Source organism: Pseudorasbora parva, chromosome 18, assembly GCF_024679245.1.
Source record: "Pseudorasbora parva isolate DD20220531a chromosome 18, ASM2467924v1, whole genome shotgun sequence".
Classification (NCBI taxonomy): Eukaryota; Metazoa; Chordata; class Actinopteri; order Cypriniformes; family Gobionidae; genus Pseudorasbora; species Pseudorasbora parva.
The window spans coordinates 8,801,649-8,816,604 of NC_090189.1; the positions used below are offsets into that span (position 1 = coordinate 8,801,649).

At 37.5% G+C, this 14,956-nt stretch overlaps 1 long non-coding RNA gene across 1 annotated transcript in view; it reads right to left on the reverse strand.

The window, feature by feature from the left end:
* The window catches only part of LOC137046278 (uncharacterized), a 145,492-nt gene that overhangs the window by 59,789 nt on the left and 70,747 nt on the right, over positions 1-14,956 (reverse strand). The window lies entirely within an intron of this gene.

Consider the following 14,956-nt stretch of genomic DNA (forward strand, 5'->3'; position numbering starts at 1 on the left):
TGTCGTGCATTTGTGTTGCTTATTAAATATTAAGTATTTGTTGATGGCTATGTCACACTGGTAGTGAGGTAATTCGCAGTCTCGTCAGAGTAATTTGGAGATAATCTGTGCGCCACGGTTCAGGTGGTTAATATGAGTCGTACATCAACGCTGTGCTTTTAATTCAAAGGTTTGTTGTGCGAGGTCAGGTCTCACGTTGCATGATCCCGCTTGTTTAATGTGCTCCAACAGACATTGGGAGTCCAATTGAAGGTGAGGTGGAGCATAGGAAATTACTCATTTGCATCCTGATTAGTATGCAGATACTCTTATTTATGAACATAAATCACAAACACTGCAACAGCGACTCATTTCATTGCTGTGTTTGATCATTTTAAAACAAGAAAACGCTATTAATCATTCAATACTAAATGTCTCAACAGTTTTCTTGAACTAATATAAGGCAGAGCAACTCATTAATCAAAAGAAGAAATTTTTTGGGAAGAATAAATCAACTGAAAAGCAAAACCACTGTACATTTTGAAGTGAATATGAATATGCAGCTACAGATTTCGCTTTTTTCTTGCTTGCTGTCACTCAAACCAGAATGTTTAAACAACACAAATTGTCTGTTACAAAAAAACTCCAGGGTATTGCTATGCAGTTGTTAGCAGTGTTGGGGAAAGTTACTTTGAAAAGTAATGCATTGCAATATTGCGTTACTCCCTTAAAAAGTAACTAGTTACGTAGTTACTTTTTAAGAAAAGTAATGTGCTACATTACTTTTGCGTTACTTTTTCTCTGCTTTGGTTTTTATAATAAACAAGTTGTATTTTTGTGCAAATGTAAAGACCTCTTCACACCAAAATGTCAATAATAAGCCTCAAATGCAAATTCACATGTACAGTAGAGTCCGCTGCTCAAACAAACCTTTCAGCTGTGCTGCCGTTCTGGATAATGGAATAGGACGCAGGAGAAAAAAGTTTCACAATCTTACTTCACCGATAAAAAACAAAAATCTAAAGTAATTTTTGCTCATGGTTTAACTGAATCATCAAAAGTTAGCAGCTAAACATTGGTCAATAAAGGTAAAATAAATGCATAAAAATATTAGTTTTATTTAAAATGTAATTATTGGAGGTTTGCAGAGTATTCTGGTTTTGTATTTGACTGATTTTATTCATTTTGAAGAGCAATCTTTATTGTGCAAGTGAGATAAATAAATTCTCACATTTAGTCTAGAACATAACCCGTTCACACACAGCACCTTTGCAATACTCTTTTTTTCCAACATGGGGAGAAGAGAGCTGTTAGTAAAATGTGAAAAAGAAACTTGCGATATTTTGTTGTAAATTTTAAAAGTAATGTGTTACTTTAAAGTAATCGGATTATTAAGTAACTCAAGTTACCCCCAACCCTGGTTGTCGGTGTGTTCTGAGTGAATGTTATAAAGTGGTTGTTAGAGTATAATTTTCATCAAGACATTTACACAACAGTTTCTTATTTAGATTTAGTGGTTTGTTAAAAACTATGCAGCGCTATTATTGGTAACTAAAACAATCAAAACCATTTAGTTAATTGAAATGAAATTTTTAAAAAAAATCAAGCAAATTAAAGCAAAAACATCAAGTAATATATATATATATATATATATATATATATATATATATATATATATATATATATATATATATATATATATATATATATATATATATATAATTCATTATATAATACATATTTAATAATTTTTTATAATATAATTTGTATATAACAGATACAGTATAATTTTATATAATTATGATTCTGATCATAACATATTAATTAATCTTATATAATTAATATATACAATTAATATTTATAAATAACTGATTTAAGTAAGTTTAATTGCTAACTGGAAAACAAAAAACTAAAACTGAAATAAAAATAAAAAGTACCTCTTAAATAGTAAAAAGAACAAAAGTAATATATAAAAAAATACAAAATCACAATTGCAATTTTTTTTTTGATTTAAATGAAAACTGAACATAAAATATAAAGCTAGTATATAAATAATACTAAAGTAACACTGCTAGTAGCACTTGTGATAGTGATTTTTAAAACATTAAACGCCTTAAAAAGCATTAAAAACTTGATGGATGTAGTAGACATGACCAAGGAATTGAGCAGGGCAGCGCAGCGACAGTTTAACGCTGCAAATGGACAAACTAAAGCTCTCAGATAGAGTGGCCTGATGGTCCATTAGTGGATATGAAGATGAGTGTTTCTCTTTCTCTCCAGGGAATGAACAGATGCATGGTGTGGGGGTTGCAGGCCTGTATGTAATCCAGTATATCTGGTCCACTTTCACTACTAACCAATCATAAGGGATCGTTTTGCTCATCCGTCCAATCGAGAAGCTCGCTGTTTCATTAAACCAATCAGGATGTCACAACAACACTGGCTTTAGAATGTCAGTTTGGTGAATTAATGCAACAGAAGGAGAGATTAGAAATATGGGTTAGATTAAAAAAGGTGTGAAACAGATGTGTGTATTATAATGACATTCTTTATTTAGTAACACCAACTACGCCTGAACTATTCACAATCGCTTTTACTGTGATGAGATGAGGATTCTTGAGATTCTTGGAAAATTGGTTTCAAATAAAGTATAAAGCACAGTATTATTTTAAGGCAACATTTTTTTTTTTTTTTTTACTAGTCACTACTGTAAATTAAAACTACGATGTACTAAATAACATGTGGGTGTTCGGTTTACACTAGCACATTTGATTTCATAATGAAGATGCCAGTGTAATCTGAAACTTTCCATTTATTTGAAGCTCCAACTGGTCAGATGGACGATTTAGTTCAAGCATACAGAGCAGAGACTTAAAAGTTGAGCGGGAACAATGTGCTACAACACATTCATCCAGTTCTGAATTCGGGCTGCCAAACGCTGGCATTTCACAGGAGTCAGAAACACTGAATCTGACCCCTGATGTGCTCAGACAGAAAGCGAGAGTGAGAGTTTATCCAGCCAAGAGGGAGCCAGCGAGGTACTCAAGTCGGATTCACTAATCTACCACTTCTACACAAAACAATACAAATAAACAGCAGCAAGGTACTACTTACAGTAGTAACCACTTGAAATTTGAAGATTTGAAAATAAAGATATAAGGGGACTATCATGCTTCAAGTTGCATGTCAGCTTCTAGACTTGTTAATTGTTTAAATAGGATGGTTAATTATTCTGTCTGGTTCTCTAATGAGTCACAACAAGCCATGTGCTGTTATAATTACGTACACTCAAAAAACATCAGCACGTCACCCAGATTTAGGTCTTAAATGATGCATGCATTAAAATTATAATGAAGTTCTTATCTAATATGCTGCATGTGGTATCTATGGCATCAACTGCTGCTCATGCATTTGCATTTTAATTGCTCACACTCTCGCTCTTCTTATTGCTCAACCTCTAGTATTGTTTTCCCAGAACTCAAGCAACAAGACACTTTCTGGTGTGTGGAACAGCACGCGATCATATTACTTTTGTCAAGGGTTGGTGTAGCAACCAATGGGAATATACATTACCTCAAATAGAATGCAAGACAAAGAGGAAAACAACAATCTTCAAATGTTTCCAAATGTCTAGGAAGCAGATTTCCTTAGCTGGACAAATCCAGATCTCCTAGCTGGGCTGGTTTCCAAGAACCAACATCTCCCCTCTTGCTCTAACAATGGACAGACCCACCATCTCCACCTTTACGCCTTCATGGGAACAATATGGGAGCATACATGCAGATAACAAAAAACAGACATGAACATGCCCAAAAAATAAGAGGGTGAGAAGTCCGGATGAGAGATTTATTCTAAAACAGTTAGTTCCAGTCCTGGTTTCTGATTGAAAACTTCAATCAACGGTTCTCTGTATAACACCCTTATCAGCCAGATAGAGAAATGTAAAAATACGTTTGTTCTCATTGATATTACTAATTGAAGCTTTATTGTGAGAGAGATATTGAGTGACCGAGTATATTACCTGTATAGTCCTATGATCATAATAAAAAAAAAAAAATCAGTTGAATGTTCACTGCGATATCTTGTCCTTTAACAATAAAGGGGTTTTCCCGTGTCTTGTTCCTGCGTTAACAAGAAGTTTTAGTCCTTTCAATATAAAAGTCTTTGCTACTGAGCCACTCGCTCATTAACACTAATCTAATAAAACTAATCCCATCTAATGGCATAATAATGACATTTCAATTGTTGTCACTGATCTAAGTAGAGAACATTTATATAGATCAGTGGATTTTAGAATCTATATAAATTTAGTTAAGTGTTCCCTTAACAGTGTATAAATATAAATCTACCTAACATACACAGAAATGTAGTGTCCTGCTGTTTGAAACTGTACATACTCCTTAACAAAAAAGGCAGGGTACTAGGGATGGAAATGATCACCCGCCACCAGCCAAATGCGAGGTATTTTGAGTTGTGGCGGGTAAACTCGCTTCACCTACCGGCCACTGTGGCGGGAAAATAAAAATAGCATACAGTTTCACCTCTTGTAAACTTTGTTTAATGCATGCAAGTGCTGCCGTATGTTCGAATATGACAAGTCGTTTTCGCCATCATTACCCGGATCTAGAGCCAAAAGACACGAATGAGAACTTGCAGAAGATCTGTCTCTGTGCATCATCCAAGAGCGCGCATGTCTCACAACGCGCAAATACTGAGTTCTCATTCCAGTCTTGCGTTTAAACGGACAAACTCACGCAAGAAGTATGTCAACATGTCCATCTTGATGAATATCCAAGCAGACATAGTCTGAATAGGCCTTAAGTGAACTTTATAGATTTTGAAATCTACCAGCCACAGTGGCCGGTGAACAAAAAGTTAATTTCCATCCCTGCAGTGAACTCTAATGTTCTGTACCAAATGAATGCTTTGTTCAATTTAAAGTGAGATGTGGGATTGAGATGGGGGGGGCTCCTGTGATCAACGCTCAAAAGGTAATGTTTATAGAAACAAATTGCAATGCAATCATTTTCATTAGAGGTTAACAAAGACGCCTGATAACAAAAGCATTTATTGGCAATCAAATTACTGCTAGCATTACATACCTTCCAAGTATGAAATAAATGAACAAAAAGCCAGTTTACAGTGTTGTACACGCTTGTAGTTTTCTCATGTAGAAACCAAGCTGCCATTTAAGTAGTGTTTTGTTGCACTTAAAAAAATAAGGTGGGACTTTTTTGACTTTCTGAGTTGACTGGAATTCAGCATGATCTCTTAGACTAAAATGAGAAGGAATTATAAATGAGCACTGGTAGTGAAAAAAAAAAAACATCTAAGGAAACTAAAAAAAAAAAACATTTATGTTGCACTGGGGTCAGAATTAGGCCAAGAGGAAATTCTAAATACCTAGTTCTGGCAGAAGAGTGACCTCTGACCTGACGCATGACATATTGACGAACTCGGAAGTGCAGAGGATAGAGCAAAACTAAACTCTGAATGAATTAGAAGCCTAAAACGAGAATCTTTAAAGAGAAATGTGAGCTTGAGTTTGTTGTCCAGCCCTATTTGTCTGAGTCGCAAGAGGCGTCTATTCTCACCTACGCTTACGCTACGCCTGTGTAAGAGGTCACTCTTCAGCCAGAGTTAGACTGGCATATGGCCGTTACAGGAGGCCAGTGATTATGGTTTATAAAGTTAAAAATATGGATATTTTACTTACAAAAACACATTGCTTCACTTCAGAAGGCCTTTATTAACAACCTGGGTTATTTTTATGATGGATGGATGGATGGATGGATGGATGGATGGATGGATGGATGGATGGATGGATGGATGGATGGATGGATGGATGGATGGACGGATGGATGGACGGATGGATGGATGGACGGACAGACAACCTGGGTTACTTTTATGATGGATGGATGGATGGATGGATGGATGGATGGATGGATGGACAGACAACCTGGGTTATTTTTATGATGGATGGATGAACAACCTGGGTTACTTTTATGATGGATGGATGGATGGATGGATGGATGGATGGATGGATGGATGGATGGATGGATGGGCCATTTATGGCCTTCAAAAACTTGACTCTATTCACTGCCATTATAAAGCCATGGAGAGCAAGGATATTTTTTAATTAAAATTAAAGATAAAATTGTTCTAAATATACAAGGATACAAGCTGATGAATGATAGAAACATCGATAGCCAATTAGAATTCACCAGACTTGAGCATTTAAAAAGGCAGACAACAGAATTTAGAACAGTCAGAATATCATCCTCTGGTGTGGACTAGGGCTGGGCTATATCAAATATTAGTGATATCATCGCAATAATTTTGACGACGATGTAAAATTTGAAAATAACGTGAATATTGAATATTTCAAATTCAACATGCATACTTTCCCAAAAAACATTACCATATAAAGCAGAGGTCTGCTTCCACCGTTCACTAAGCATTGGAAGCAAAAGAGCTAAATATATATGTGCAGCCTATGACAAAGAAAGCAACAGAAACATGCGCATGAGAGAAATAATAGCGCGGCATGAGATGTGCTTGCGCTGCCGGACTTTGACCTGAAGCACGCGCGTAGGCCTTTCAGACACCATGCAATCACAATTCAGTTCTTTCGTGGATTATTGGATTTCAATGGTCAAACAAATGCACGTCCTGGTGAGTATTCAGGTAAACACAGAGTTGAGTGAGAAATCATAGGTTTCAAATGAATTTGGTCTGTGGAGGTCTTAAAAGGCCGGACCTCATATTCTGTGTGATATTCAGACAACAATAAAAAATAGAAAACCACCCCATGCTTGGCTAAACAACTTTAATATATTCACTAAGAATCAGTGTAGCCTATAGTTCATTTATAGAGTGAAGACTGAGCAGTTTATATATATATATATATATATATATATATATATATATATATATATATATATATATATATATATATATATATATATATATATATATTTGATTTATTTCTTGACTTGCTACAGTTAAATAGACACACTGTAGCTGAAAATAATGCATTGTTTTCGTCATGTTGTTTGTAATTTGCATGTTTTGCTTATTTGTACAAAAAAAAAAAAAAACTATATTGTAATTATAAAAATATATTTATATTTATAATATATATGTTTTTATAACATTTTGTATTTCATTTGGATCTATCAAAATAGTATTTGTTGTTTTTAATGGGGCAAAATAAATTTTTTATTTACTTTATTTTTTATTTAAAAGCAATTGCAAACATATCGAGATATATATATATCAAATATCGTTAAAAAAATTGGACAACATCGAGATATAATTTTTTTTCTTAGATATCACCCAGCCCTGGTGTGGACACTAATATAGTTTTTATTATAGTTATCTTTCTTATGTGAATGAGATTTTATTCTTATAAACATAAAACTAACCTTGAAAATGTTTTGTTTGTCTGGTTGTCATGGTTCAGTTAGCTGCTAGATCCTGTTACTACACCTTTGGACTATCTTTCTCCATTTATTACCACCTAAAAACAGCCAAGTATTATGAGGGGGGAAAACAGTTTGCATGCAAAATTATGTATTGCGTATAGTTTATAATAGTAGACGGTTCACCAGTGTATTTTGTCTTTGTCTGCTACCTTTGACATTATAGTTCAGGAAAGCTGATATAACACTAATAGATGGCTTTCTCCAGGTACTGCAAACCTCCTTAAGCCACACAGATGTCATCTGACTACATTCACAAGACCTCTGTGATTTCCAGAAAAGATGTGGGAAGGGGGGGCAAAAAAAGAAAAGAAATACAACTTAAAAGGAAAAAGATCTCACTAGTACTTATGATGCAACTGTTGTGTCGGGAGCCTTCCTGACAAGAGCCAAATTTCTCTCCCTGATTTTATTATAATTTTTTTCCCTCTGAGATGATAAAAGAGCAGAAGGAGAGAGAAATAAAATGAGGAAAGCGAATGCAGCGTGCATGTGAAATTACAATAAATACAAGTGCAAGAATACGGCAACTGAAACTACAATGGGATTTATTGCAAACAGCTCTTTGCCAGCGACATGTTTATGAGTTGCTTTGTGCAAACGCATTACGCTACCAATAACAATTTAATCAGTGGGATTGAGAAATGAGCTGTCCTGGACTCGAATTTATCCTCACACTAATCACTGACTGCGGACTTCAATCAAACCTATTTTGTGTTGACAATCAGGAGTCCCCCCAATCACAGCGCCAGGAGCGAGTTAATGCCGTCAGGGAGACGCCGTTTCTCAAGGTTTTAATTTGACAGATGCACCAGGGACCTCCGGGCCTGATACAACTCCATAAATCAATTTCATTCTTTCTTGCTTTATTTATTCCAGTTTCGTGTATGCGCATCTGTCAATAACAGCAGGTCAGCCCTTCAGAAAAATGCACTTTGAATAATTAATCTGAATTTCTTACAAGCCTGTACCAACACATTGTTAGAGAAGAGTCAGGACAAGAAGGGCTGACATATTTCTATAGTTGAATACATCTAATAGATTCGAAGCTGACATTTATAACTTCTGTTCCACTAGCAAAACCAGGCCCTGTTTGGTATTAAGATGCATTTTAGTTGATTAGAGGTAGTCAAAAATGAATTTGATGGAATTGCTTTCGTAGTGTAAATGCTCATGTGGTTTAATGTGCTGGAACAGCCCCAAAAGACCGCCTACTCTACACCTGTTTGTTTGGTTTGAAGATGAAAAAATGCACCAAGCACAATGTTGTCTCACCACAGTTTCTCCCAAAGTTTATTTCCACTTTAGGTTCCTTGCCACTTGCGCCCTTGACTTGGCTTGCTCAGTTGGGGACACTAAAATTAACTAAATATCCAAATAAATTGAATTACTAAACTAAATGACCTATATAAAACTAAATTACTGATCTGCCCGCATTGACACTATATGACAACTGAACTTAGCTAGATGACATCACCATTTTCTCCAGAGCGGCTGTACAGCCACATCAGAATCGTTGCATTATTTTCCTGTTAACACTGAAGATGCTTTGAAAAAAAATTGTACAAAGAGCTATATAACTAAAGTTGACATTACTGATTTCTAACACACACTCATAGCGTTTAGATGGTCTTGTGGCTGTCAAAGCAGAAACGAAAGCTGCTGCTCTCCATGTGAATTATGTATTTTATCAATTAGATCAAAAGATCTGAAAAACCCTCCCCTCGACGAAACCAGGACAGTGGTTAAAGTGGACAAAAGAGAACGATTAAAACAGCAGGTGTAAATTGGAATGTGTCTCCCTCGTCTACATGTGAGCCAATCGACCAAAATACCAGGTGTAATTAGGGCATTTCATTGATAGCGAAATAATTAACAAACAAGAATTCAAGAATGCCTCAGGCCTCACGCCCATGGACTGTTGGTTGAACGCCTGATGCATTCAGTATGGCACACAAAACGGCAAACACCTTTGGGAGTGTTGATGTAGTCATCTGTTTGGGTCTCACATGGGAGCTCAATCACCTTCAGGTAGTAAGAAAGAGGCAATGAAGACTGGCTAGTGAGAATTTGCATGGCAAGTCACTCCCAGGGCTTACAGGTATACATGATTGCCAAGATTCAGCAGGTACAGGGATGTGACAGGAGGGATGTCTCCATTCCCTCCTTCCGGGAATGAGGGTTTAAAGAGTAACTGAGATGTTCCTTTCAATCGTTTACGTTCAATGTTCATCGACGTGACTGCAGTGTGGGTTCCTTATGGAAAGCTTAACAACCGCTGACCCTTCTCAGAACCCCATGCAAGTTGCAAAGATCTATGTACCTGATGGGATAAAATGACAAAACTTTCTGACTGCTCAAGGATGACTGGAGGTAACTCCTTCCCAGAGTTCGCCAACTGGGGAACTCGCCTGGAGAGTGTAGAGATGCTCATATACACGCTGTCAGAGGGGAATGGTGCTCCAAACGAGACAACAAGACAGCCTTCCCGCACTTTACCTGTTTGTACCCCGGCTCAACGTGGAGATTTTAAAATTTTGTGAAGGTGTTAGGAGTCACAAAGCCTTCAACTAATGCCCAATTCTACAGGATTTCCAGATGTGTGTGCCACTCTTTAACGGTCCACCTGGAATCTGCATTGATTATCCATCAGATCTTTCATTCAAAAAAATGCCCAAGAAACAAACCTTCCATTGAAGTAAAATAATTCAAAGTGTTTTCTACAAAACAAACAGGCCACAATTATTGGCACCCCTAGAAATTCTTGTGAGAAAAAATCTCTAAAGTATATTCCTATTCATATTTAAACATTTTAGCACACCCGGCCCAGGAACATGAGACTGTCCAGCCATGACTTCCTGTCCCATAGGAGTAAAAATATGAGGAAACACAAAGGCCAAATTCCCTAAATCATCCATCACAACTCTTCACAAAATAGAAAGTGGCTGAAAGAAAGTAGCTAAAGCATTCAAAAATACCCATTTGCAACATCAGGTCAATCACTAAGAAGTTCCAATCAACTAAAGATGCTACAAATCTGCCTGGAAGAAGAAGTGTGTCCATATTGTCCTAATGCAGCATATCCAGCTGCCATATCACCCTGCAGCCCAAGACTGGTTTCCCACTGAAGCTAAGCAGGGCTGGGCCTGGTCAGTACCTGGATGGGGGACCAACTGGGAAAACTAGGTTGCTGCTGGTAGAGGTGTTAGTGAGGCCAGCAGGGGGCGCTCACCCTGTGGTCTGTGTGGGTCCTAACACCCCAGTATAGTGATGGGGACACTGTACTGTCAAAGAGCACCGTCCTTCGGATGAGACGTTAAACCGAGGTCCTGACTCTCTGTGGTCGTTAAAAGAGTAGGGGTGTAACCCCGGCATCCTGGCCAAATTTGCCCATTGGCCCCTGTCCATCATGACCTCCTAATAATCCCCATATCCTGATTGGCTTCATCATTCGGTCTCCTCTCCACCAATCAGCTGGTGTGTGGTGAGCGTTCTGGCGCAATATGGCTGCCGTCGCATCATTCAAGTGGATGCTGCACATTGTTGGTGGTTGAGGAGATTCCCACTTCAATGTAAAGTGCTTTGAGTGCCTAGAAAAGCGCTATATAAATGTAATGAAATAATGCATGGTGAGGAGGAGAGTTTGAGTGGCCAAAGATTCTCCAAGGGTCACAGTTAAACTAAAAAACAAAAAAACAAAGCACACCACCACTGGACTCTTGAGCAGTGGAGACATGTTCTCTGGAGTGACGACTCACGCTTCTCTGTCTGGCAATTCAATGCACGAATCTGGGTTTGACGGTTGCCGGGAGAAAAGTACTTGTCCGACTGCATTGTGCCAAGTGTAAAGTTTGGTGGAGAGATTATGGTGTGGGATTGTTTTTCAGCGGTTGGGCTTGGCCTCTTGGTTCCAGTGAAAGGACAATTTCATGCTCCCAGCTTTTGTGGGATGAGCCAGTTTGGTGTAGAAGAATTTGACTGGCCTGCACAGAGTCCTGACCTCAACCCAATAGAACACCTTTGGGATGAATTAAAGCAGAGACTACAAGGCAAGCATCAGTGTGCAGAATCAGTGCCTGACCTCACAAATGTGCTTCTAGAAGAATGGCCACACCACAACCACAGAAGAGCTGAAGCTGTTATAGCTGCAAAGAGTGGGCTAACTCCATAGTAAACCCTTTGGATTAAGAATAGGATGTCATTAAAATTAATGCGCATATAAAGGCAGACATCCCAAAACTGTTGCCAATATAGTGTTTATACATGCAGTACATACAATATATATATATATATATATATATATACGCACATACATACATACATACACACATACACACATACACACACACATACACACAGTAATAGTTCTATATTAGTCATTGTTATGTAAATATGTTGAGAACATCCGCGAACACAGCCGTTTTTTTTCTGGAACATGAGACTGTATTAAACATAAATGTAGAATGTCATGTCTGCACTGCTAATCAAAAGCTCTCTGCATTGAACTGCAACTGAGAGAGACCCATTTTTCTTTTGTCAGATCAGACAAATATTAATTTAATCATCAGTCAGAGGTGCACACAAAGCGCTGCATATTCAACATTCGTCTGCTCTATCCCCAGCTTCCCTCACCACTCTCTCTGCTCTTGTTTGATCGTTCATTCTTTTCCCCTCTCTTTTGTCCGAGCTTCATAAATGCAGCTCCAGGATGTAATGAAGCTCTCAGTGGTGCTGAAGCAGGATATTGGCTTCATTAACTCGCAGTCTCGTGGTCTGGAACTATCCGTGATACTGAAAACAACGGCCAGCGCTAGTGTGTAAAACTGGAAACTGTTACAGTGGATCTGCTTGATTGTCAGGAAAACTAATTATTCCTAAATGCTGAGAGGAGAGAATGTGATTCAGATTAATCCAAATCCCACAAAAGAACAATCAATTTTCTCTCCATCACATTAATTTTCACAAATATGGAAAGACTGAAAAGTGTTTTATCAACAGTTTAAATGCCAATACATTACATTAAAATTTAGTCTAGCACACCTCTTAGTGTATACTGTGAAGTATAAACTTTAAAATGTATGCTTATTTAGAATAGAATTTGAAAAATAATGTGATTTGTAGTTATAACTTAAATCATGAAAACATTGCTTGGAATAAAAATGTTAACTGAAATAAAATAAAATATATAAAAAACACTTAAACTTAATGTATTCGTACTAGTTGACAAGGCAAAATTTCTCATTTTCATTTAGTTTAAACCTGATGTACTAAAATACATACATAATTAAAAACTATATATATATATATATATATATATATATATATATATATATATATATATATATATATATATATATATATATATATATATATATAATAAAAAAGTATAAAAATGACAAAAACAAACAACAATTACTAAACCTTTAAATACATTTGAAATTAAATCAGAAAAAAAATAACATGTAAAATGTTTTTAAATATAATAGTATCTCAACAGAGCTTTGTAGCAATACAAGTTTCAAACGGTTTTCTACATTGCGGGCACTAGGCAGATTTTATTTTTTATTTTTAACACAAAAGTTTTTGTTTAAATTTGTTTTTAATGTATGCAATGGAATGGGGATTTTTTGCATTCAACCTCTACATCACAACCTTATTTTAATTTGTCTCAAATGAAACATGCCTTCTACGCTGGCTATATCATTGGTTTATTCATCACACTGGAAATGGAAGGTCTCTTGCAATATTACTAGGCTGCATTATGGGATTTTGTGTCCGATGTAATGTGCTGTGCTCTGATTGTATGCGTCACATTATGACAAAGTATACACATATACTACACATGCTGTTTCTGCAGTATACAATGTTAAGGCAAGTGGTCGTCTCTTTAGTGTACGACTGACCAGCCAGTTGTTTTTATGATTGAATGACCCACAATGCAACACAGCTCATTCTGAGTGTGGCTGCTTGAGAAAACATCTCCTCAGAAACACGACCACAAAGCCGTAACATTTCCCCTCACTCAACAGAGAAAATTAGATTGCTGCTGGATGCTTTTTTGCAGTCACTTGAAAGGAAAGCAGAAGGCGACTGGAATTGGTAATCAGAAAACATTCCACATGGTCAGAGACGCAAGGTTTCCTGAGAGGGCGAGGGAGGAAAGTAGTGCAACATGATCAGATATTTGTGTATGTTTAAGAGCCTGATGTTAAAGGAAAAGTAAAACTACAGACTTTACCGAAAATCAGGAAAAGGAGTTCAAATGACTTGTACACTATATTTCGCTGTTTGTATTTTAAAAGAGTCTATGATTGGATCATTATTGCAGTGATTATTATGTTTCTAGCATGTTACATGTTTGGCAAAAGATCTTAGTTCAGAAAATGGCGATTCCACTGTAAGGGGACCCGCGGAAGTCTGACAGGGCAGAGGGGTGGGATAAACGGATGTCTTTCAAACTCCGTCTGCACACAATAGGATAGCGCTACAACCAACCAGAGCAACGTGAAGCGGAGCTCGCTGATAGATTAAACTTTCGCCGTACATGGTCGACAAAACTCCGAACACATCTTCCCTTCTTAAGAATGACTTCAGTGCCATTCTTTGTTCTTTTCTCAGAGAAAAGCTTAACTCCAAGTCTTCCAGAGTCACGGCCAAAGCTGATTTGAAAGACCGCCGTTTGCCAGTTTCTGTGTTTACTAGAAGCACGCGGAACCTCTGCAACTCTGCCGTCATTATGTTAAGCCTGCCCACCAACTCTATACACGATGTGATTGGCCCTACCAGAAATCTATGGAGAATTGCTAGACGACACTCGCTGCAAATTAGATTGCTGCCGCTAGGGTGCATCTAGATTTCTAGGCAAGACCCGCGGTGTATGTAGATAGTCTGTCTGTCTTTGTGTGCCTTTGTCTGTCTGTCTGTCTGTGTGTGTCTGACAGTGCCTGTGTGTATGTCTGTCTGTCTGCCTGTATGTTTCTGTGTGCCTGTCTCTCTGTCTGTCTGTGCCTGTGTGTCAGTCTGTCTGCCTGCCTGTTTGTCTGTGCCTATCTGTCTGCCTGCCTGTCTGTATGTCTGTCTGTGTGCTTGTATGTCTGTGCCTGTGTCTGTCTCTGTGTGCCTGTATGTCTGAGTGCCTTTGTCTGTCTGTCTGTGTGTGTATGTGTATGTATGTGTGTGTGTGTGTGTGTGTGTGTGTGTGTGTGTGTGTGTGTGTGTGTGTGTGTGTGTGTGTGTGTGTGTGTGTCTGTCTGTCTGTCAGTGTATATGTGCCTGGGTCTGTGTGTGTGTGTGTGCGCATGTGTGTGTGTGTCTGTGTATCTGTGCCTGGGTCTGTCTGTGTCTGACATTTGATCGGAGAGATCCAGTGACTTTTAGCTAGTTATAATTAACGTAAATTACAGTTTATCACACAATTTATACTGTATGACTTCAGAAGAGCTGAAATATAGTCATCTGAACGACTTTTAATGTCCTTTGTGTCATCTAGGAAC